The sequence below is a fragment of the Gorilla gorilla genome, chromosome 16 (assembly GCF_029281585.2).
Source record: "Gorilla gorilla gorilla isolate KB3781 chromosome 16, NHGRI_mGorGor1-v2.1_pri, whole genome shotgun sequence".
Taxonomy (NCBI): Eukaryota; Metazoa; Chordata; class Mammalia; order Primates; family Hominidae; genus Gorilla; species Gorilla gorilla.
In genome coordinates, this window is record NC_073240.2 from 20,559,667 (window position 1) to 20,585,390 (window position 25,724).

At 37.0% G+C, this 25,724-nt stretch overlaps 2 pseudogenes; one reads left to right on the forward strand and one right to left on the reverse strand.

Moving 5' to 3' along the window:
• The first annotated feature begins 205 nt into the window (after positions 1 to 205).
• On the forward strand, positions 206 to 1,169 carry LOC129527249 (sorting nexin-19-like; annotated as a pseudogene).
• A 15,639-nt stretch (positions 1,170 to 16,808) lies between these two features.
• On the reverse strand, positions 16,809 to 18,711 carry LOC129527245 (olfactory receptor 4K15-like; annotated as a pseudogene).
• Positions 18,712 to 25,724: the final 7,013 nt, after the last annotated feature.

Consider the following 25,724-nt stretch of genomic DNA (forward strand, 5'->3'; position numbering starts at 1 on the left):
TGGTATGTGATTAATCTGAATTCAAAACATTTTAACATGAACTAAATGAAAATTATACAAAATTTTGCTTGTTTTACTGCATTCTCCTAATTCCTCTAGCATGTATTCAATTCTATTTGTTTTGAATTTACCAACAATTCATATCTTGCTGAGAATATTTGCACTGTAAATATTTTTGTGATTATTGGTTATATTCAGACCATTTATGGTCTCTAGAATAGAGAAGATGGTGGTGAGTGCCATTGTGGACAACTTGAAGACAGCATTTCCTTGCTCTGAATCCCAGGGCCCCACAGAGGAGCTGAGTGAGGCCGAGACTGAAAGCAAGTCCCAAACAGAAGGCAAGAAGGCTAGGAAGTCCAGGCTGAGGTTCTCATCCAGTAAAATTTCTCCAGCACTAAAAGTGTGACTGAAGCACAAGACAAGATTCTTTATTGTCTCCAGGAAGGCAATGTGGAGTCCAAGACCCTATCCATGTCTGGGATGGAATCTTTTATTGAAAAACAGACAAAGTTACTGGAGATGCAGCCAACAGAAGCCCCAGAAAAAGATCCTGAACAACTTCCCAAAGGACATGTGGACAGTTGCTTATCAGATGCAGCTGTGCCAGCCCAAGATCCCAGCAACAGCGATTCAGGAACAGAGACAGAGTTAGCTGACACAGCCCTGAATCTGCTTCTCTTGCTACTAACAGAACAGTGGAAATGGCTGTGTACTGAAAACATGCAGAAGTTTCTTCGTCTTATCTTTGGTACCCTAGTTCAAAGGTGGCTAGAGGTGCAGGTAGCTGATTTAACAAGTCCACACTGCTGGGTGCAGTACCTCCGGCTTCTTCAGGAGTCCATCTGGCCTGGTGGAGTTTTGCCTAAGTTTCCACGGCCTGTAAGGACCCAGGAGCAGAAACTGGCTGCTGAGAAACAGGCTTTGCAGAGCCTAATGGGAGTCCTCCCAGGTCTCATAGTAGAAATTCTTGGGGTGAACAAATGCCAGCTGAGTGTCTAGTCTAGGAGTCACTACAACAACCACTCATCAACAGGCATTTGATTTACTGCCTTGGGGACATTATCCTGGAATTCTTGGATCTCAGTGTCTCTGTTGAGGAGTCCGCTGCTACCACCTCTGCTTAAGATACCCCAGGCAGCCCTAAGAGGATGGGTGTCTCCTCATAGCTGGTTATTCCTGCATCCTCCCCAGGTCAGGGAAGTAGAGTTACTCAGCCACTCAGAGACCAGTGAGGAAGCCTGCATCCTCTGGAAGTAGGCTACAGCTCAGAAGGCCTAGGCTCTCAGTGGCTCAATTCTCTCCCGCTTCTCCATTTGTAGTAGGTGACACAGGGTACGTGTCCCAGTTGCATGCACATTTATTTCCATGTCCCTTTTGTGGTGTTGGGATTGTTGTTGGTGAGTAGATTCTGTTTCCTTTGGGAAAAGAATATGTGAGGTAGAGGAACAATCCCCTTTTGCTTCTCCTTTTGCCGTCCTCCCTGACATTGTTTGCCAGAACCCTGGCCCTGTGCACAGATGTATTTAATCCACCAGCACACAAGCTCTGGATAGAACAGGAAAAAAGCTATGGCCAGATTTCCTTGGAGGAAAGAACAACCTTCTGAGCTCTCTGTTCCTACCCGGAAACTAAAAATTCATTCCGGGCCATTCTCAAAAACCAGACTCCTGGGTCTTATCTAGTTTCCCAACAGTTCCAGAAGAAGAAGGAGGGAAGAAAATTTTTCAAGGGACTTCTTGCTCATGTGTTGCTATTTCCTAACACATCAGCCTTATGGAAGACGTCATCAGGCTGCTTCCCTGGAAGGCTACACTTTTCCTTTCCAGAAGACTTCAAAGCTGATTGCAAAAGCTTCTGGTAAATCCACGGCACCCTTCACACCCTTTCCTGAAAGGCATTTGTACCACACATTTTATTTATTGGCTCTCCTCCCAACCCCCCGCCCTAGAGCAACTAGGTTTTTGAATTTGTGACCCTCTCATTATCTTCAGCAAATTTGCATGACAACTTGCATATTCAGCCTCAGCTTTTCCCAGGAGAAGGTAAAGCACTTGCCTCCTGTCTTAAGAATGCAAAAAGAGTAGGAATAGCAAGCCGGGGGAATGAAATCTCCCTTCATAAGTCTTTGATGGGGAACTTTTATTGCTCTGAACAGAGGAGATTAGCAAACTTACAAGGAATAGCTTCTTATTTCCTGTTCCTTATGGTTATAATTAGCCTTTAAAGAACTCCAGCAAAGGTGTTTTGTTAGGGCACATCTATTAGAAAGGCAAAGAAATTAGGAATTGCTGGAGGAGAAGGATAAATCAGGAGGAATTGCTGGTAGAAGAGGATGCAGTCAGTCACAGGGAAGTGGTATATATTAAATACACGTGAATAGCTGGCAAAAAGGTGTCAGAGATGTTACTCGGAGCCATTTGGCTTCACACTTGCCTGTTAGTGCCTTGCTTTCGCTGAATTACCAGAGCCTGCCACTTGGAGGAAGGTCTTGGAGTTAGACTGATGAGAAGGCAATGGGGTGCCAAAAACAGGTGTCAGAGTTCTCTTAGATTCTGAAGTAGGTGGTGAGCACACAACTAAAGTGGTTTGTGGAAGAAAAAAATGCTACCCTTACTGAATCTCTTGATTATAGTTTATAATCAAAATCATTGTAAAACTTTTCTCCATTTGTAAGTAATTACGCATATAAAGTATCTCCCTCATTCGGTAGATTTCAGATTTCTTTCAGAAATGTGTATCAAGTATAAAACGTTTTGAATTCTACATTGCATTTGAAATTATTTGTTATTGGTTATATAATTATAACCAAGTACATTAATGACTACATACTGTAAACTTTCTTTGCCATGTGGCACAAATAGTTAATTTACCTTTTCTTTCTCTGTTTATCTTCTATGTCCTAGTCTATTTCAGTTTTCTCTCAAGTAGTGGTTTTCATTGAACTACCAAAAAGTTGCAAGGGCAACCACACTTGAAGAAAAACGTGTTAGTAACATATAGTTTAAAGCTTTTTTTATTTATAAAATTATATTCCAAATTGTTAAATTAATTTTATTATGCAGACTTGATGTCTGAAAACTTCTTAAAATAGAGAAGTTCACAATATTAGATACTGTGTCTTTCTTCATATAATGACAAAAGTCTTCAGTTCTGAAATTTTAGGAAAAGTTTTGCTTTAAGATTAATTAAAACAAGATTGCATAAGCAGAGAGCATGTAGGTACAGCTATTCTATGGAAAACTTATTTTGTTATTAGAACTGTTAGGAACATCTTTTGAGAATATTCAGGCTATATATGATGCTGCAAATTTATTTTCATAATTGCTATAACTGGCAGGGCAAGCAGATGATATGTTTGTAGCTATCTCGTTGTAAGCACATCTCCAGGAATAAAAAAGGGCCTTAAGAAGAGGGAGGCAGGTGGCACAGTAATCACATCATGAACACAGATGCAGTGGCCCCTGAGAAAGAGTCATGATGACAGCTGCATTCTTTGTTTCTGTCTCATATGTAATCTAATTTCAAGGAAGTATCAAAGTGTTGGGGTGGAGAGAGGATAAGAATCACTAGCATGAAATCTAAAGAAGTGCAGTCATCCAGTTGCCTGATGTCTTCTGAGGTGGTTCACCCAGATTCACAATACAGATAATTAAATTCAGAGCTGCAGAGATAGGGAAAATAAGATGTGGAAATAGGCTTCTTCTGAAGTATTATTCAGGTCTCCTCCTTTTCTTCCAAATGCCATCCCCATCAGTATACTCAAGGTATCTGATGGCATTGATGAGCAACTGAAAAATCATTTAATTAATCATCAGGTTCTTTATCCTTAGTTAAAAATGTAGAGTCACAAAAGTCATGTATCAAAATACGCTCTTTTTTAATAGAGTATGGTCTACTACCCACTGTGTGTCCTCTTAACCTTTCCAGAGTAGCAAGGTGTCCTTACAGCATAAATTTAGCATAAAATTAGACACGTTCCAGTATAAAATAAAATGAAGACATAATAAGCCAATACTGAATTCTTTAGTGAATCTAGAAAATTCACTTTAATTTTTTTTCTAGAAAATGGATTTATTTTAGTGTATTTATTTGCTTTTGCATTTGCCTCATGGTTCTGCATGACTAACTTGTTAAAGTCACAAGATATCATATATTGGGTGGATTTGCAAGCGATGTTTAGTGTTTTCTTCCCTGATGAACCAACATAACCATCATTCTGCTATGAGTCTATGTTATGAAATATGTCTGTGTCCTGCTGTGCTATTCTCAGGCTTCATTTTTGCCTCTAAATCTTCCAGGTACTGTTGTTTTTGACAATGTAATGGATATTACTTCTTTCTGTGCCTTCAAAATTTCAGTAAGGAAATAAACTGGTTACCAAAAACACCTGTTTGTTAAAATTGGAGTCAAACTTTTTAAAGAAGAGATATACTTGGTTTTCTTTCCTAAATATTTAAAAATTAATAGGATTTATTCATAGTATAACATGGTTTTAAAAAGTAATTTAACTTTAGTTTTATTGAATACCTATTTGTGTAGTATATTACATTTATTTTTGTTAATATTAAATTTTTAAAAATTTAAGTATAAATTGTGCATTTTATGTATTTATACCGTTATTTTACTTTGGGTTCTCTCATTTGAAGTTATAACCAAAGTTACACTGTTACTCATTTTTTGTGTTATGCATTTAATGTTTTCATGGATTCCTTTTTTTTCTATTTTCAGCTAGTATATATTGCATTATATTTAAAACCACAACAGGTAGGAAATGGGGAGTTGTTACTTGATGGCTATAGAGTTACAGTTTTGTGAGATGGAAAATTTCTGCAGATCTGTTGCACAGAAATGTGAATATAGTTAATACTTACAATATCTACACTTAACATGATTAAGATAGTCAATTTTATGTGTATATTTTTGCTGTAATTAAAAAATACCATCACAAGTTTGAATGATAAATAATAACTTATTTTGTATAATATTGAATGTGTTCACATCAATAAGAAAAGCCTAATATACCAATGAGAAAGAGTTAATCGGACCAGGCATGGTGGCACACACCTGTAATCCCAGCACTTTGGGAGGCCGGGGCAGGTGGATCAACTGAGGTCAACAGTTCAAGACCAGCCTGGGCAACATGATGAAATCCCATCTCTACTAAAAATACAAAAATTAGCTGGGCATGGTGGCCTGTGCCTATAATCCCAGCTACTCTGGAGGCTGGGGCAGGAGAATCGCTTGAGCCTGGGATGCAGAGTTTGCAGTGTGCAGAGATTGTGCCATTGCACTCCAACCTGGGCAACAGAACGAGACTCTGTCTCAAATACATACATACATACATACATACATACATACATACATACATCTGTCCATTACAATATTTTAGAGATGTGAAAAAAAGTTGCATAACTGGTGACTTGAATATCTATGTTTTTTGTAAGCTCTAATACATTGAGAGTAGTTATTCAAGGAATAAAACAATGAAGAATTAATGCTAATTTTATGTTCACATAGAAAGTATTAGTAGCAGAAAGCGATTTCATCTCAGAGAAGAAGGAAATTCTTACATAACATAATGAATGATGCAATCAGGATACAAGAAATTATAACATTATTTTTGTATTTGTGCAAACGTTATTTGAAAATCCTCAGTGCACATACTTTAAGAATTAGGTTTAAGGCCGGGCTTAGTGGCTCACGCCTGTAATCCCAGCACTTTGAGAGACTGAGGTGGGTGGATCACTTTATTTTGAGCCTATTGGTGTCATTACATGTGTGATGGGTCTTTTGAAGGCAACAGAAGGTTGTGTCTTGTTTTCTTTCCAATTTGCCACTCTATCTTTTAAATGGAGCAATTAAGTTGTTTACATTCAAGATTAATATTTATATGTAAGAGTTTGTTCTGTTGTAGTGTCGTTAGGTAGTTTCTTTGTAATCTTGATTGTGTAGTTGCTTTATAGGGTCTGTTAGCTTTATACTTATGTGTGCTTTTATGCTAACAAGTATCATTCTTTCATTTCCATTTTTAGAACTCTTTTAAAAATTTTTGTAGGACTGATTTGGTGGTAACAAATTCCCTTAGCATTTGCTTGTCTAGAAAAGACATTAGTTCCTCTTTGTTTATAAAGCTTAGTTTGGTGGGATGTATAATTCTTTGTTGGCATTTATGTTTTCTTTCAAAATGCTAAAAATAGACCCCCAACCTCTTCTGGCTTATAAGGTTTCTGCTGAGATGTCCACCATTAGTCTGATGCTATTCCCTTTATGGGTAATTTGGCCCTTTTCTCTAGCTTCCTTTGAGATTTTTTTTTATTTCACATTAATCATGAATAGTCTGATGACTATTTGCCTTGGGAATGGTCATATTGTTTAGTATCTCTCAGTAGTTTTCTTAATTTCATATATCTGGATGGCAATGTCTCTAACAAGATTGGGGAAATTTTATTTAATTATTTCCTGAAATATGTTTTCCAATTTGCTTACTCTTTCTTCTTCTTTCTCAGGAATGCCAGTAAGTCATAGGTTTTTGTTGTTTAACATAATATCATATAATATTTCTTGAAGACTTTGTTCATTTTTTAAATTCTTTCCCTCTATTTTTGTCTGACTGAGTTAATTTGAAACATGGTCTTTGAGCTCTGGCATTCTGTATTCTGCTTGTCTAGTCTGCAGTTAAGTCTTCTGATTGTATTTTGAGATTCCTGTAGTAAATTTTTCAATTTCAGAAGTTCTGTTTGGGTTTTCGTTAATATACCTATGCCATCTTTCATATCCTGAATCATTTTACTGTTTTTTTTTTCTATTGGATTTCAACATCCTCTTCAATATCGAGTTTCCTTACAACCCGTACTTAGAAATTTTTAATCTGTCATTTCAGACATTGCAATCTGGTTAGGTTTCAGTGCTAAGGAGCTAGTGCAATCCTTTGGAGATGTTGTGAAACACTGTGATTTTTTGTACTGCTGGAGTTCTTATGCTGATTTTTCTCATCTAAGGAAAGTGTTGTTTCTTATTTTTGAATTTGTATTGTTTGGATGGGGCTCTTTATTTTTTTTCCCTTGAGGGTGTAACTGGTGGGTGTTATGTATTATCTTTTGGCTTAGTTTCTGAATGCTTTTGGTGGGCGACAAGGCTCTACATGTTGGTTGTGGATATGTGGATACGTTTTGTGTGGTGGCTTTATCAGATATTGTTTGGTATAGCCATGTATTTTTTATTTGGTGGTGCATTTCAGGCTGTAGTCCAGTATATAGCACTTAGGAGTATGATATGGCGGGTAAGCTGCTGCCCATTGGATGAATTTGCACTGATGAGCATGGTGGGAAGAGATCATGATGGAGTGCCCTGAAGCCTCCAGGAAAGAGATGGAGGGGTGCACCAGCTCTTCATACTGAACTGGAAGAAATGCAGTCTACTTCCCTATCATATCCCTGTCACAGGTCTCATGACCTTGTTTGTAAAATCTTCATCATTTAATTCCCAGCACAGTGCCTTTGTGGGCCATGGATCTGCCTCTCTGATGGCTACCACTATAATGAGGGTCAGGGTAGAACCTCTTCCTCCAGTACAGGACAGACAACTTTGTAGTCTATCCTCTGTTGTCAGGGTGCTGCCACTCTGTTGGAAGGGGGAGTTGGACCCCACCCCTTGTGAAAGCCAGAGCAGGCACAGTCTCATTTTCAGCAGGGATGGATCCACCACCCCTGCTGAAAGCACAAAGAATCACTTTCTTTCAGTGTACACTCACCAGGTCTGGCAGGAAGAACTGCTCCTGCATTCATAACAGTGTACAGTGGATGAAAGGTGGGAGACGATCCTCTTCTTCATAATTATTCCTGGATATTGATGCTGTCTCATTCCTCAGTTGGTGCCACATCTGTATTTCCTTTGTCCCAGGGAGTACTTTGGCAGGCTGTGCTCCCCAGCTCCTTAAAGGGTGGCTCCATGCTGAGAGTAAGATCTCCAGAGAACCTACAATTCCCCAGGCACCCACTAGTCCCCTGTGCTTGCCAAAGTCAGAGCAGGTTATGGAGTATATTTGCAGGTGGTCTGGTGGTGCAATGACTTAAGGGCAGAGGATCCTTGGGAAAGAAAGTGACACACTGGTGCACAACCAGTATGGTGCCCACCATCTCAGTTCAGGTCCAAGGCGAGAGTGGGTATGGCTGTGCGAGCTGGCCACTGGTTCTGTGTTCTCAGGAAATTCTCTAATCATCACTGATTGTGTTGCCCTGGCTAGCAAGCGCAAAGGGGCTCCCCAACCGTTTAGCACTCGGCAGGTCATCAGAGGGGTGTAGAAAGAAGCAACTTCTACCTACCATTTTGGCTGAGCTCTGAGTTGCTCAGAGGTTGATATCAGCCAGAGTCTTGCTGCATTCTTCTGGGCTGCAGCTTCTTCGCGTGGTTACTCCAACAGGTCCTCACTTCTCTATATTTTCCATTCAAAACTTGTTCATTCACTGGTAACTTTGATCTTTCTGAGAAGAGCTGGTATGTAATTTCCCTAGTCAGCTTGAAAAAAAAATTTTTTGTTTTCAGAATGTATACATTTATCACTATAAATTTTCTCCTTAGTACTGCTTTTGCTGTATCCCATTAGTTTTGGTATGCTGTGTTGTCATTTTCATTAGTCTAAATATTTTCTAAGTTCTACTGTGGTTTCTTTGATCAACTGATGGTGTAACAGTGTATTTAATTTCCATGATTTTGTCAGTTTTCCAGTTTTACTTCTGTTATTGATTTCTCACTTTAATTTGCTGTGTTCAGAAAAGATATTTTGTGTGATAGCTATCTTTTAATTCTCCTGAGACCTAATTTGGGCCTAACATATTTTCTGTCTTGTAAAATATCCCATATGCACTTGAGAAGAATGTGTATGCTGTTGTTGGGTAAATATTCTGTATATGTTAGAACGATTTGGTTTATTCTAAGTCCTCTATTTTCCTTACCTATCTTCTATCTGGTTGTTTTATCCATATTGAAAGTAGGGTATTGAAGTCTTAAACTGTTATTGTAGAATTGCTTATTTCTCCCTTCCATTATGTCAGTTTTTTCTTCAAATATTTTGATGGTTTTAAGCGTTTATGATTGTTATATCTTCTTACTATATTTAACCCTTCATCAGTATATAATGTCCTTTTATGTCTCTTGTAAACATAAATTTGGATTTCAATTTTTATTTAAATCCGAATTTTTCTGATATTAGTATAGCCACCCCTGTTCTCTTTTGACACAACACCCTACTCTCTTGACTTACCTAGCCAGGTTTTAGTGAAAAATCCTGTTAAGTCAGTTTGGTAAGAATCCCTGCAACCTTGAAATCAAATTCGTTTTTTTACTGCCAACCTTTGATAGCTAAGTTCTTGGCCAGCCTTCAACAAGAATCCTTCTGAGCCAACCAGTGATCTCTGACTGCTGTTCAGAAGAAACAAGAGGGATGGATAATGTAAAAATCTGAATCAGTATTTCTAATTCTGGGCACATATTGGAATTGACTAGTAATCTCATATTAGCTTGGTTCCAACAACTGCCCAGTTCACGGAAAGCCTTCTAATTTAGTTTACTTCAGATATTTTTACTTATTTTGCTCTACTCTTGTGGAATATATTGCTGTTGTACTCTCTGTGTAGGAACGTAGGATAAACTTATTCAATGTTTCCTTAAATTAAACACTTATTAATCTCCCAGATATCACCTTTTTTCAGAACTCAGAGTTAGGAATGGCCTTCACCATACTGATGCTTTCTGACTGAGCTCCTCTCTACCCCAAATACAGGGGACCCTAATAATTAGGCAGGAATATCATTACCCCTATTCAGCCTGAAGAAGTTTCAGAAGATGGATCTCCATCCCTTTGCAACCCTTAGTATTAAGGATTCTCTTACAAAAGTGAGGGGGAAATGTCAGAGGTGTTTGAACCAGAGCAACTCCATCTTAAACAGGAGCTAGGTAAAATAAGGCTGAGATCTACTGGACTGCATTTCTAGAAGGTTAAGGCATTCTAAGTCACAGGATGAGATAGGAAGTCGGCACAAGATACAAGTCACTGATGAAACAGGTTGCAGCAAAGAAGTCAGCCAAAACCCACCAAAATCAAGATGGTGACAAGAGTGACCTCTGGTTGTCCTCACTACTACACTTCTGCCAGCACCATGACACTTTACAAATGCCATGGCAACATCAGGAGGTTACCTTATATGGTCTAAAAAAGGGAGGCATGAATAATCCACTCCTTGTTTAGCATATACTCAAGAAATAACCATAAAAAATGGGCAACCAGGAGCCGTAGGGATGACTGTCTATGGAGTAGCCATTCTTTTATTCCTCTACCTTATTAATAAACTTGCTTTCTCTTTACTCTGTGTACTCACTCTGAATTCTCTCTTGCATGAGATCCAAGAACCCTCTCTTGGAGTCTGGATCCAGACACCTTTCCTGTAATGACCATGTATGAATTGAAAAAATGATTAGACAGAGTGAAAAACAGATTAAAAAATTAGTACTTAGTGTATGATTTCAATTTTCTAAAACTCTACAAAATTCAAACTAATCTAAAGTGACAAAAAGTAGGCCAGTGTTTCTCTGGGGGGAGGAGAGTAGACAGGATCTCCATAGTATTACAAGGGATCCCTTGGGAGTGATTTATATGTTATAGGTAGTGATGTTTTCTTGTTAGTTTAGCACTTACTTATTGTTTGTTTTCTTGTTTACTTGCTTTCTGTGTCCCCTACTATAATGGATTATCTGTAGCCAGGGTTGGCAAATTATGGCTCCATGGGCCAAATCTCACTCATAGTCTGTTTATGTATGGCCCACAAGCTAAGAAGCATTTTTATATTTTTAAAGGGATGTAAAAAAGAAAAAAATGGAACAGTAAGGAACAATATGCAACAGAGACTATATGCACCTCATAAAATCTGAATATTTAATATCTGGCCTGTTACAGAAGAAATTTGCCAATCTCTACTCTATATGATCAATTATCTCCTATTCTATTCACATATATATGGTAGCCTGTATATTACAAAATAGCTAGAAGAGAGTGTTGGAAATAAATTTTTGGTGCCGCAAAAGAAATAGCACTCGAACATGAATTTTCTCAGCAAGGCAATTTTACTTCTATAAAAGTGTGTGTCTCATGGATGGAGCAATGGTGAGAGCACACCCAAACAAGGGAGGGGAAGGGGTTCTTATCCCTGACCACCCCTACTGCTGTGTCATTCCCCTATTGGCTAAGGTCAGACCGCACATCTAAGCTAATTCAGATTGGCTATTTTAAAGAGAACAGAGGTACAAGCCAGAGTGGCAGGATGAGTAGTTTGGTGGGAAGGACAGTTACAGAAAAGGTGACTCAGGATGACTAAGAACAGAGCAGGTGACCAAGGATGACCAAGATCAGAGCAGGTGAACAAGGGTGACTAAGATCAGAGCAGGTGATAGAGGGTAGGAGGAGGTTGTTTACTGAAACTAGGGGCAAGGAGACATAAAGAACAAGGAAATTCAACCTTAAAATGAAGAGCAAAGAACGGGGAGCCGAACATACTGATACATTGGTTCTTTGAGGAGGATCTCAGAAGTCATTCTACTTAACAATTTACAGGCTAAAACCTTTGAGGAGGAATTTATGATATCCTACAATTTTCTTCCTTTCAATTTTCATAGTATTTCCTCTTCAGACTTTTTTTTAACATATCTTGGCTTTGCTGCTCAACTTAATCCTCTAAAAGAAAAAGCTGATCTGAACAAGGTGAAGGAGAGCTAAGGGAAGTTTTAGTAAATACTGCTTCTATAAGTCTTTGCACTAGCCCATAGATGCATGGTATGACACAACACTGGACAAGAATGAGTACACCTACTACAGCTGCAAGAGAAGTAAGAATTGAGGCTATGATTCCTTTCCATTTAATGAGCCATTTTTCTAGCCACCCTGTGAAGGGGTCATTCACTCCTGAGTTTTTGGCTAACTCATTGGACAGGGCAGTTAGACCTTGCAATGCCTTTGTTGTACTTCCATCAGGGGTGCTGTTGTTTGGGATGAAGGTACAACATTGAGTTTTAATCATGATGCAGACTCCTCCTCTTTCTGCTAATATTATGTCTAAGGCTATTCTATTTTCCCAAGCCATCTGGCTAGTAGGCCCTAATTGCTCAGCTATTCCTTTAACAGCATCTCTAGTGTAGTTAATAAACCACTGTTGGTTGTAATAAATGCAATTTATCCAATCTATGTTTTCATTCATTGTCACCCACCAAAATATTGACTCAAATCCTGTAGCTGTTTGATCTCTGGCTTTAAATTTATCTGGTACTCCTCATGGGACCCCAATTACATCTAAATAAATGCGAGAGTCAGAAGACACATAAAGGGCTTCCCTTGTTTTATGATGTTGTATTTTTCCTCTCTCTGGTTGGTGAAATGCCAGGGTGAAAGGGATAGCCTACCGGACTAGAGTACAAGTGCCACTCAGTTACTTGGCAGAGAGTCCAATAAAGGTCCACCACAATACCACCATACATCTGCTCAGGGATGAACAAGGGCTGACTGATTGGTAAGCTCTTGGAAAGTCTTAAGCTCATTGCATCCTTTCAGGTCTCCAAGAAACACTGAGTTTCCTCCCTGTCATGAGAGACAAGAAGTGAAATTAATGTGGGGAGATGGAAGCTGGATGGCCTTCAGGGGCTGACCTGCAGAGTGTTGAACTTTGGGATATAGCAGAGAGAGAACTTGACATGACTTGTTACCCCAGGCTGTGTAATCCTGGAAAAGAGCTACCATGCAGCCCATGCCTGGTCGACTGGAGGACCACCCTAGTGGAAAGGGGTCAATCTGGGCCTCTGGCCTGCCATGCACTCAAGCATAACAATTGCTTTTGTTTCACCTGCAGACGGAGTATTTGATCCATTCCAACCAGGCATTTGCATCTTGATATCCTGTCTCTATTGCTAAAGTTTGTTTTAAATCATTTACTTCTACAGCGTCTACTTTGGTCCTATCATTAGATGGAGGAGTAACAACTGTTTCATTGTGAGAGGTTTTGGAAGAAGGCTTAGGGGAAGGTGTAGGTGGTGGGGGATCAATGAAACATATTTCAAAGTATCTGATAGGGTCTGTTCCTGAAACCTCATCCCCCATACCATAAAAACCAGCTTAAAGAAGGGAACCAGCTTAGAGAAGGGGAAGATCTTTGAGGGTTTGGGGTAGTAACCTGTATTGGATTGCACTGGTTTAGCTGACAGCTAGGTGAAGCTGTTCCTTTAGTAAAATGAATGTATGGTTTTAGGAAATTACAACTACTGGTTGAGGCAGTCCATCCTTGCTCTTTAGTGGTCCACAGAACGTTGGACCAACTGCAGCATAAAAGCTCTATGGGGGGCAAGACTCCCAGCTGATGCCAGGGTCCTCATTGAAATCTTCCCAGACTAAATGATCCCAATTCAATAATGTCCAGTCTGAGAAGAGCCAGGAAGGACAGAGGTACTTTTCTGAAGTGGAGAGCTGTCTTTGACTTAAAAAGTCTCCATAGGATGTAACAAGGCAAGCATCAAATTTAATAGTTTGAGGTGAAATTGACTTGGTTACATTAATAACTAGGTGGTCAGCAATAGAGTGAGGAAAGAAGAAGGAGTAATAGAATAGATGAAAGGAAGTTAAATTTTTCTGAGCTTTAGTTTGGTAGGGTTTTCCCCTGGGACTATGGCCCATGACTCTGGAGGGGGTGGCGCTTTCTTGACTCAGGTGTAACGGGTCCATCCTTTTTCTGCTATTCGGACTGCGGTTTCAGTAGTTAGGAGCATTAGGTAAGGTCCTTCCCAGGCCAGTTCCAGCTTTTCCTTCTCTCCAAATTTTGATGGGGACGTGGTCCCCAGGCTGATGTTGGTGTACTGGAAACTCTAGAGGGGGCACCTGTGCTAAAAGACCTTTAGTTCTGAGGGAAGATAAAATGGAAGATAAACCAAGTATATAATTTCTGAGAAACTGATCTTTTGTTTCAAATGTAGGAAGATCAGTAGTAGAATGTAGATAAGGTGATCCATAAAGCATCTCTTAAGGGGATAGGCCTATGTCTTTTTGGGGAGCAGTTCAGACTCTTAACAGGGTAATAGGCCTTTCTACTTTCCCTAATGAAGATGGGTGCCAGGGAGTATGATAATCCCATGTTACATCCAGTACCTGGGATAATTTCTTAATGACATGTGCCGTGAAATGAGTCCTATTATCTGAATTAATGTTTTCTATTAATCTAAACCTGGGTATAATATTTTCAACTAATGCCTTGACTACATTATTAGCAGTTGTACTTGAAAAGGGAATAGCTTCTACCCAATGAGTAAGGTGATCTACTATTACTAATAAATATTTCAGACGACCAATTGGAGGCATCTGTGTGTAATCAATCTGGATACTTTGGAAAGGCCTTAAGCCTGGACTCCTTCCCCCAAGGGGTAATCTTTTACTAAGCAACTGTCTGTAACCTGTTTGGCCAGGGTATACATTCCTGTGCACCCATAAACTCTGAGGACTGCATCACACATGGCTTGGGACCCACAATCGGTCCCTTGATGCAGTTGGAACAAGAGCTCCCTTATAAGGGGCTTGGATAACATTTCTCTCTGGTCTAGCAATATCCATTTTCCTTCTAAATTCTCTTTAGCACCTATTTTTATTAGTTTTTAGACCAAAGAAAGCCAAAAACCATTTTATATTTGACAATGCTTCCTGTATGATTTTATACCAGATAAGCTAAGTTTCACCTTTATATTAGTGTGCCATTAATGTTAAACTCAATTTTAATAAAACCTTGTAGGCATATTTATCCAATGTCTGACCATAAGGTAAGATTTTTATAGACTCTTTTTAAGCCTTTATAATTTTTGTTAAAGAACAGGTTAGTGCTTTAAGAAAAACCCGTCGTGCTTTTATTTTAATGTCCAGTTTACAGAAAAACTGTACCAGTCAGCCTGAGCTCTTGTTATTTGAGTAACTTTGCAAGGAACTTGGGTACCCTCTTTAGTGAAAAACATAATATTCGGAGACATTTTTGCATACTAGGAATGGGAAAAAGTGTGTGAGAGGATAACCAGAGAATCATATTTTCTGGACAAGGCACACTGTACTTCAACTATAATACACAGTAAATGTACTACTATAAGCAGTAATACATTTAAAAAGTGTGCCATCTGGGTCAAAGAAACCAAAAAAACAAAACACCACAAAACCTGCGTAGGAAATCCATTCTGCTATTTTCTAGCTCTATAATATTGCACCGTATTCTTAATGCTTCTTTATCTTATTTTTATTGTATGTAAAATGAAAGGAATGAATATATCCTAGAGATATTTTAAAGCTTAAAAAGATGTAAAACTATTACTACATTTCTTGTTGTTCAATGTCAACTCAGTTGTAATTAGTACTAGTACCACAAGATATCATTTGTTTTATGCATAAAATTAGAATATGCAAAAATATTGTAAAATTTTGGAAGTGTTGTATTATTGTAAAAAGTGTTACTATGTTTTTATACTTACTTTTTTTACTTATACTTTTTTGTATTTAATTTTTTTCTTAAATGCTAATGCACATTTGTTTTCTTTTTATTTTGTTATTTCTTAAATAACTCGGAATGCTTTGGCTCAGAAACATGTTTTTCCCTTCACTAATAGGAATTATTGAATCCCTTTAGGAGACTCTAAAGACTGAGTCTGGAAAAGAATTGGTTAACATTATACCAGACTGTGACTAGAACCCAGTAAAAAAATATAGAAATAGCCTTGAATGCTATAAAAGAGGAAAAGCCTAAAATAGCCTGTAGTGGTGAATCCCCAAAAGTCTTGGTCTTGTAAGTGATCAAGGAGGGGTAAATTTATGATGAAATCTAAGGTCTTGAAATAGGGTTCTGTCATTTTCAGAGCTTACATGGGCAATTTAAAAATGGAATGTCAACTGAATTAAAAAGTCCACATAGAAAAAATTATAATATCTACCAAGTACTAATATAAAAATACTCTAAGAAGATAAGATCATAAAAATCTAGGGGGAAAATATTTTATACTAAGATTCAGACTCCTACTATCATGAAGATAAGTGGTAGAGAATTATAACTCATCTCTGGTTCCCCAGATTATTTTATCAGTATTAAACAGAAGTTAACATAGGCCAATACAAAACACACCAGTAAATAATTTGTTCAGGTGGTTGTTTTTCATGAACAACATATATTAAGCAGCCGCTGTGATGAAGGGTTTGTGAAAGTGTTGAATGTAAATGCCTTCTGCTGGTTAGTCATGCCCTTTTACATTTTACTGTATCTTTCACACCATTCATAGACGTGTCTTCATGTGCTGTTAGATATATAGTGCAGTATAAAATGCATTCGTATCTAGATCTATCACATGCTGTATATCACGTATCATATACTTATAAATAGATCTGTTATCTCTGTGGCTTGGAGATATGCACCTATCATTACTCCAAAGTTGGTGTGAGTAGTACTGTTTTCAAAGGGAGAGATAATAGTATATCAACCATTTATTTTTAAGGCAATGTCATTTTCTCAATGTCATCAAAGTCTATATCTTAAGTTTTAAAATAAAGAATACAAAGTAGGAAATTAAAAAAATATACAATGGAGAAAGAATACTTAAAATCACTAAAGTTTATTTCATGAGTTTTTATTATCATTACAGTTTGCTTCGAATCAATCAACTGACCTTTCCCACAGGCCAAGTTGATTTGCTTTAAGATTACAGTGAATCCACTTGTAAGTGTATGGAGACAGGGCTAAAGTGGTAACAGTCTCATAAGTTTACTTTGTTTCTAGGAAAAGAACATTTCTTATGACTACAGAAACCTGACCAGGCTTCTGATACCGACTCTTCAGTTTTGACATAGCTGCCTTCACTTCTTTGTTTCTTAGCATGTAGATTACAGGGTTTAAAATAGACGTGAAGATGGTGTAGAATATAGCAAGGACTTTGTCAACTGAGTAACTGCTGAAGGGTCACACATAGATGAAAATGCACGGTCCAAAGAATAAAGTGACCACAGTGATGTGAGCAGTCAATGTGGAGCGGGCCTTCACCATGCTTGCAGAGGAGCGATTCCTAACTGTAACAAGTATTACAGTGTAGGAGACAACCAAGAGGAGAAAGGAACTCAGAGAAAGAAAGCCATTATCTGCAACTGTTAGTAGGCTGACAACGTAAGTGTCTATACAGGCTAACTTGGTCACTAGAGGAAGGTCACAGAAAAAAACTGTCTACCTTATTAGGACCACAAAATGGCAGATTAACAGTGAATGCCAACTGGCTGGTGGTATGGATGAAGCCCACAAACCGGGAAATGAGGATGAGCACAACACATACACGGCGGCTCATGATTGTCATGTAGTGGGGAGGTTTGCATATAGCAACATAACGGTCATAGGCCATGGAAACTAGAAGCACCATTTCACTGCCAGTGAAGAGATGAACAAAGAAAATCTGGGCCAGGCGGGCATCAAAAGAAATAGTCTTGTGCTCAACCAGAAAGTCTGCAATCATTTTAGGGGTAGCAGAAGAGGCAACACATACGTCTGTAAATGACAGGTTTGCAAGCAGAAAGTACATGGGGGTGTGAAGGCGGGAATCTGAGGTCACAGAGAGGATGATGAGAAAGTTGCCCAACAGAATTGCTAGAAAAAGTAGTGAAAATATAAGAAACAAGAAAGGTTGGAGCTCCCTTGAACTAGACAGTCTAAGCAACACAGATTCTGTCACCCAAGAATGATTTGTCTCATTCATTGAATTGTGGAAGGGACTTAATTTCAGCTACATGAATAAGAGAGAAACAGAGATCAGTTAATGAAGTGAGCATGGGTTTGGTTTTCCAATTATACTTTTAAGAATTCCAATTCCTATTCCTATGTTATGTGTCTGGGTTTTCATGAGTTATTACAGCTAGTACAGCTAAGTATGGAAGATTGGGTTAAAGGGGAGAGTTGTCAATGAGATGTTCAACCAACTGGGATATCTAAATACATTAATTTAAGAAATAAAATCGACAATTTAAAAATGAATTTGAACATCTGAAGTTTTTGTGACACTACAGAAATCCAGTCGAAAAGTCTACAGAGACATAATCTAAACCAATTTTTCTAAAGTAAATGATAGTAAAAATTTTTTGAACATCTGTCACAGAGGAAGAAAATTTCACAAACTTGATGACTAAAAAAGTTAGACACAAAAGAGTATACACTGTATTGGTCTATTTAAATGAAGTTCAAAAATGGCAAAACTAAGGTGTAGAAAAACCTCATAGCAGTTATCCTTAAGGGACAGGAAGTGGTCATGGGAGGGGTTTCTGAAGTGCTGGTAATATTCTTTCTTGATGTGGTTGATAGTTACATGGGAGTGTTTACTTTATGAAAACTTACTGAAATATGAACTTTTGCTTTTTTCACTTTTGTATACATAAGTTGCATAATTATGAACATTAAAATAGAAAGAGAGACAGTATTAGATTTGTGTAAGAGAGCTCACAGGAGAAATCATTGCCTTAAGTGATTATATCTTATTTCTTCTCTACAGTTAAACATTATGTAAACTAAAGTACAGAACCCTGGCAAAATTGAAAGGCCCCAATATTATTGGAACTCTTTTATGATTCAGCTTTTCATGGAGTTCTACTTTATCATGAAATCTAGCACACTGGTTCCTTTCAATTAATCCCTGAAGGTATGAAGCTTCTTTAAACTTAGCCATTGGTGTTACTAACCATAGACAGTTTATTGAGCTGTGATTGATATTTCATTTGATGTGATGTGGCTTAAAAACTTATAAGTTATATTGCTTACTATAAATACTAATATAACTAATAAGTTATATTACTTATTACTAAGGAAATCAGACCAGGAAAAAAAGATTTTTCTTTTCTACTCAGCTACTCTATATTCTATGTTATCAGAACTTTCTTCCTTTTATGTTATTTTTATTTGTAGAAGCTATTTAGAACTTAGAAAAGTTTTATGGTAAACAAGAAAAAATAAAATGTGAATTTTAAAGGAGCATTACATTATCTGATTTTGAAGAATCTTTCTCTACATCTTAATCGGGTCTTGGGAGAGGATGTCTTTTATTTTACTCATTTCTAACCACTTGCAATTTTTGATATTAATGTCTTCTTAGATCATAGGTGCAAATTGCTTAGTCTATCTTTGGGTTAGACTGGAGGGTTTATTTATAAGGACAGAATGTGTGATAAATAATTTTAACTCCCAGAAACCAAATTTAGACTCACCTCTGTATTTCAAATCTCCAGTTCTCCCAAAAAAATACAGATTTTCTCCCTTATTTGCAGATGATGTGTTCCAAGACCTCCAGTGGATGCTTGAAACCACTGATAGTACTGATTCCTATATAAGCTATATTTTTCCTATACATGCATACCTAAGATAAAGTTTAATTCATAAATTGGGCACAGTGAGAGATGAACAGTAATAACTAACAATAAAATAAAAAAGTATAACAAGATACTGAAATAGCATTTATGTGAATGTGTTTCTTTTTTTCCTCTCTCTCGCTCTCAAAATAGGTTAATATTTTTGGACCACAGTTGACCTGAGGTAACTGAAACTGCTGAAAACAAAACCATGGATAAGGGAGGACTCTTGAGTTATCACAGATTATATCAAAACTATGGCTCTAGGCTTTTTAGAAGAGTTTAACAAGTGGAGCTTGAAGGTAAAGCAGGCTACCGAAAAAAATTATACGAATCTCTCTTCTCACTTCCCAGAAGTCCTGACCCTTCAATCCTGTGACGTAAATACTGCATTGAATCCCTAAGGCATGAATAGAAGTAAAATCTAACAAAATCAGCAAATAGGAGTTCATAGGTACTCCATCAGAAAGAGCAAAGCCATAAGCACAAGGAATGAGTGTCCTATGGAGACCCTCCAGGTGCTGCAGCAGAGAGGGGCATCAGGAGACATTTCTGAGCACAGAAACTTCCTGGTGTCTTTAGGCTAAGACACATAATCCAACTGTGTGAAAGACAGTCATAAGAATCATCCTCCCGATAGCTTTTCTGACTCTTCTGCAGAGCTCTATTGTTCCATTTTCACTGGCTTCTTCAGGTGCTCAGAAAAAGAAAAGACCCTGTTTTTCATGGAGAAAACATTGGGCAAATTGATTCAATCAAGAACTTTCTTAGTATATAAGATGAAAGTGGTAGAACACATGAACTCTGAACCTGTTTCTTACCTAAATCCATTCTTTTTTAGTTCACTTACTTTATATAAATTTAAATGCCTGCTTTTCCCAGGCACTGTGCTATGCACTGGTGATGAGGCAGTTAGGTTTATAACTTGTCTCCCTAAAAATTATTTGCTAATATTAATAACCCTTTCCTTATTTAGACAAGCTGACGAATTCACTTCCCTTTACCCCCAGTACATTCCCTATTAGATAAAATGGACTGTATTTTTGTTCCCAATAAAATCGCTGTACTGTAGTGAAAACAAAGCTTTTATTTTAAAATGTTCTATGTTGTATCATTGGGTAACTGTGTGACGCTGAGCAGTTCCTTTAGCCATTCAGGGATTATTATCATCAAATATTAAATCTTGAGACTATTAACCTCAAAGAGACACTAAAAATATTTCTTAAAAGATTATATAAATGAAAATTCTTTAACCAACTGTAGTGACTAAGTATATGTATGCATTCTTAGTAATGTATTATTTTAGATCAGAAGAAGTAAATATTTTCTCACAATTTTACATTATGTGGTCTGACTCACACAAGAATGAGTTTCCAATAAGTAGATGTTTTATGTAAAGACCTTTTTCAAAAAAAAATTCTTGAAAATTTGAAGATGGATTAATGCATGTATACAGGGCTGTGCTCGGCAAACCTCAGTTCCCTCCCATTTTAAATTCTGTCAGATGAATCTTGCCTCAATATTTTTATCTCAGATATTAAGACTGATAGATGAAGTGAAATAAATAGGTATCGTTTACAGGGGCCACCAAACTCTACAAGTTCAAATAGGTATCTTTCACAAACTTGCCAATATTGCTGTTCCCCTGACCCCCTCCCACTCCAAATGCAGATCAGAGAAATAGCAGTCTCTCTGTTATAGACTATATTGGAGACAAATGCTGGTGCATGGTCTTCAGAAGGATGCTGACAAAACACTTTTACTTACCTAAGATGAAATGGAAAGTGTGGAGCTATCCTATAATCTATAGTCATTAATGCTTGGGAAGAATTTCGTTGTTACTTCCACATCTCATAAGAAAACAGAACAATCCCTCAGGAGATTAGTCATAAAGAATTTACTTCTAAACAAGACAGAAGTGGATTCAGGGTGTCTGTAGGTGAGTTGTTTTCAAGGAGGTGAGACAGGTCTGGATGCTGTATCTTAATCTAAGTCTTAGGCAACTAGAAGAGCATTTGGAGCAGTAGGGAATCTGAAAGGAGAAAAAGAGCAGACTGAAAAGAAGAAATGCTGAAAACAAAATCTTCTGCTTCACAATTTTGCAAAGGATTCAGCCTCACTGGATCTATAAAACTGGAGAATGTTTTAGGAAGTACCATCAATAATAGTGATTTTTATATGATTTGGGATCTGTAAAGACTCTGAAGTAGTAAGATATTGCATCATTTTATCAAAAATTTCATCAGGGAAGATTTAGGGTTTTCTTCCTTTCATCTGACTTTCCCTCGATTCAAAGTGTAGGTGACTTTTTACTTGCTTCTGACAGATATATATAATCATTATAAAACTAAATCAAACATCTTGTGCAGTAGTGATATAATGAATTTACCATAATAGTAGTAATATTTTAAAATATATTTTAAGGAATTATACATGGGATATGCTTTTGTTCACAAATAGAATATATATCCAGCAAGAAATGTTAAATCTCATTAGTGGTTTATATTACTACTTTCTAGTCATAGATTAACAAGGACCATTCTAAACTATAAGCTTTAAAAACCTGAAGTTCAAATCAGTGGATGCTGGCCAAAGACATTATGGACTATCAAAAATGTATTAGCCATCTTGAGTACAATGTACACTACTTGTGTTTGTGGGTGATAGGTGGACTAAAAATCTTATACTTCACTACTATATAATTTATCAGTGTAACCAAAAACTGCTTGTATCCTAAAAGTTATTGACATAAAAGAATATATTAATTTTTAAAAATTAAATACATGTATTAGCCTAGGCTATAGAAAATATATTTTCCAATTCTATCTTTCACTCAATAAACTTTATAATTGTAAGCAAATTACATACCCTCCCAGGTGCTCTGTGTTTCCTCAAAAAAAGAGTAGACTTCCCTCTCCCAAATGCTGTCTCTGGTTTTTGAAAAACATGATCCAAAATGAGTAAGTCAATTCAAAGATAAGAATAATTATAAAATATTATATTGAAATTAAGGTATATCCAATCAAAAGCGTAAAACACCTGGTTTTAGTAAAGTGATGGCAGCAGTCACTCTTCAGAGTTAGGTATTGGGACAACGGTAAATAGGTAAAATGGGCATAGAATATTCAAAGATTAATTTAAAACGATACGGAGGATAATTGACTGTCTCTGGTCTCTGTTCTGTTCTGACTCAATCTCTGTCCTTGGCCTTAAAATATCAGCACCTACCCAGGAAAACAAAATTCACCAGGAGCCATTGGATGAGGGACAAAGATAGAGAACCCATGTCTTTCCAGACTTCAGTCTTCACCTTTTACACTCTGCAGTATCAGTGTACTCAGCACACTGATATAAGAAAAGCCATCACGATTATTACAAGCTAATTAGGAATTTGACGTCACTGGACTGCAGTGACCAAGAGACCCAGAGGAGAGTTGTGATAGCAGAAATACCTTAATCAGGGATAATTATGTGAGACAATTTGTTTGTCCACAATAATTATAGTGCATCACCTTGAGGATTTCACAAATGGAAGAAGCAGCAGGCCTAATGGAAATGCTTTGTTCTGTAAGAGATGTAACACTTTTTTTTTAAAAGCAATGAGTAATTTTGTTAGCTAATTCTTTATGCTTCCAAAGAGCTTTAGAAAAGCACTATTGGGAGTGTCAAAAATTGATGGGGGGTCATCATGTGACTGTGCATATTACATGGCAAACACCTTGGCATTTTGACAGCTTCACAAAAGCCATGTGCTTGGTTTCTAGGGCAAGGATTCTAGAGTAAAAAAGTGAAAGCTGCTTTATTAATACAATAGAGATACTGTATCCTACAGAGTAGATTCTAGTAAAGAGACTCCAAATAATTTTGCAAACATTTATACTTCTGAGTTCAAATAAAGAATTTGAGCATTAATGGGACTCTAGGTTCATAATACAAAACTCAAGACTCTAGTACCATACAGTCTAGATGTGTCATGATCAAAACTCCCCTGTGCACCCCTTTACAGATAACCACTTCCCCTCCTCAAACACCTGGAAACCATTCTTCTGTTTTCCATGCCTACAGATGTGCGTTTTCCAGAACATGAGACAAATGAAATTGTACAATGTATAGCCTTTTCAACTGTCTTCTTTCATTTAGCAATATACATTCAAGATTCATTCTTGTTGTTGCATGGATTAATAGCTCTTTCTTTGTTATATGGAATAGTATCCCATTGTATTTCTACCACAGTTTGTGTATCCATTTGTATATTGAAGGACTTCTTGGTTGCTTTTTCTCTGTTTTTGGTGATTATGAATAAAACTGCTATAAACATTTTTTGTAGGTTTTTATGTTTATGTTATTTTTCAAGTCAGGTGGAGGATTTGATTTGATAAGAAGAAATATTTGATTCTATTTTAAACTCTGAAATTAGGTGCAAACAGATTAGGATTGGTATGTCTTCATGATTGATTAAGCCCCTTATATGACATGCTTCTCTTTACTTTTGATTATATTTTTTCTTCTGAAATCTACAGAGTCAGATATTGATGTGACTGCTTTAGCTCCTTTATAATTAGTATTTGCATTGTATTGTATATCTTTGTTCATCTTTTTATGTTTAAGTAGTCTGTGTCTTTATATTTAAAGTGGATTCAAGGTAGGCAGCAAATAGTTGGCTTTTGCTCGTATTCATTCTAGCAATGCCTGCCTTTTAGTACACTTCTTATACTATTTACATATAATGTAAATGATATGTTGGGTTTATATCTACTACCTTGCTACTTTTTTTTAATTTGGGACTTCCTTTACTTTCCGTTTTTGTGGTAGAATTATATTAACCATGATATGTCTTGCTTTTGTTTGACTTACAAAGTCTTCATTTCACTTTCATTTTGAAGGATATTTTTCATGCTTAAATGATTGTGTTGACTGTTGTTTTCATTCTGTTTTTTTAACAATTCTAATCCTGTTTTATAATAAGTATTCAGTTATTCAAATCCTGGTTTTTCAGTATATGGTTGTTCTTTTATCCATGGCTACCGTAAGATATTTTCTGTATGACAAGTTTCCCATATGAATTCTGATATGTCTTCTTGTGATTTTCTTTTGATTTATCTTGCTTGAGGTTGGTAGAACTTCTTGACTTTTTTTATTATAACTTTCAATCAAATTGAGAACATTTTGGTCCCCATTTTATCCTTTCCTCTGGAACTCCAGTTACATATGTGTTAGGCCAGTTGGCATTCTCTTGCATATTGCTGTGACTCTGTTCAATTTTTCCTTTCACATTTTTGTCTCTGTACTTTGGTTTAGAGATTTTCTATTGCTGTGTCTTCTAGTTTACTGATAATTTCCTTTGTGGTGTCTAACATTTTTCACCTCATGAAATCTTGATGTTGTTAATATATTCCATTCCTCTCTTCATTCTGTTTATATTTTTTATTTATATACTTGAGCATATTTATGACAGCTCTCTTGAAGTTATTTTATTCTAATTTCCACATCTTGGTAATTTCTGAGCTTATTTGAATCAGTTTCCAATTCTACTCATTATGATGTATATTTTTATGCTTTATTACATTTATCAATGGTGGACACTAAAAGTATTTCTGAGTGCTGGATTCTTTCTTTTTTTATTCAAAAGTAGTAGTCTTTGTTCAGTCGCAAAGTTACTTGTGGGCTAGGCTAATTATGTTATTTTATTTTTAAATATTTTAGGATGGGTTTAGAGTAGGCTTCTCTAAGCTACTTTAGCCTTAGTATTAAGGAATTATCTGGTATTTAAGGAATTGCCCAAGGTCGAGTAAGGTCTTGGGTATTTTTATTTTATTTTATATTTTATTTTACTTTATTTTATTTTTTATTTATTTTATTTTATTTTATATGTTATGTTATGTTATGTTATGTTATGTTATGTTATGTTATGTTACGCTATTTTTTACTGAGATGGAGTTTTCACTCTTGTTGCCCAGTCTGGAGTGCAATGGCATGATCTCGGCTCACCGCAACCTCCACCTCCCAGGTTCAACCCATTCTCCTGCCTCAGCCTCCCAAGTAGCTGGGATTACAGGCATCTGCCACCAAGCCTGGCTAATTTTGTATTTTTAGTAGAGATGGGGTTTCTTTATGTTGGTCATGCTGGTCTCAAACTCCTGATCTCAGGTAATCCACCCACCTCAGCCTCCCAAAGTGCTAGGATTATAGGCGTGAGCCACTGCACCTGGCCAGTGTTGGGTATTTTTAAAAGACTGTCTTCTTTGGCTGATCAGACATCATACGTCTCCTGAGTAAACTCACACAGTTCAGCTTATAGCTCTAC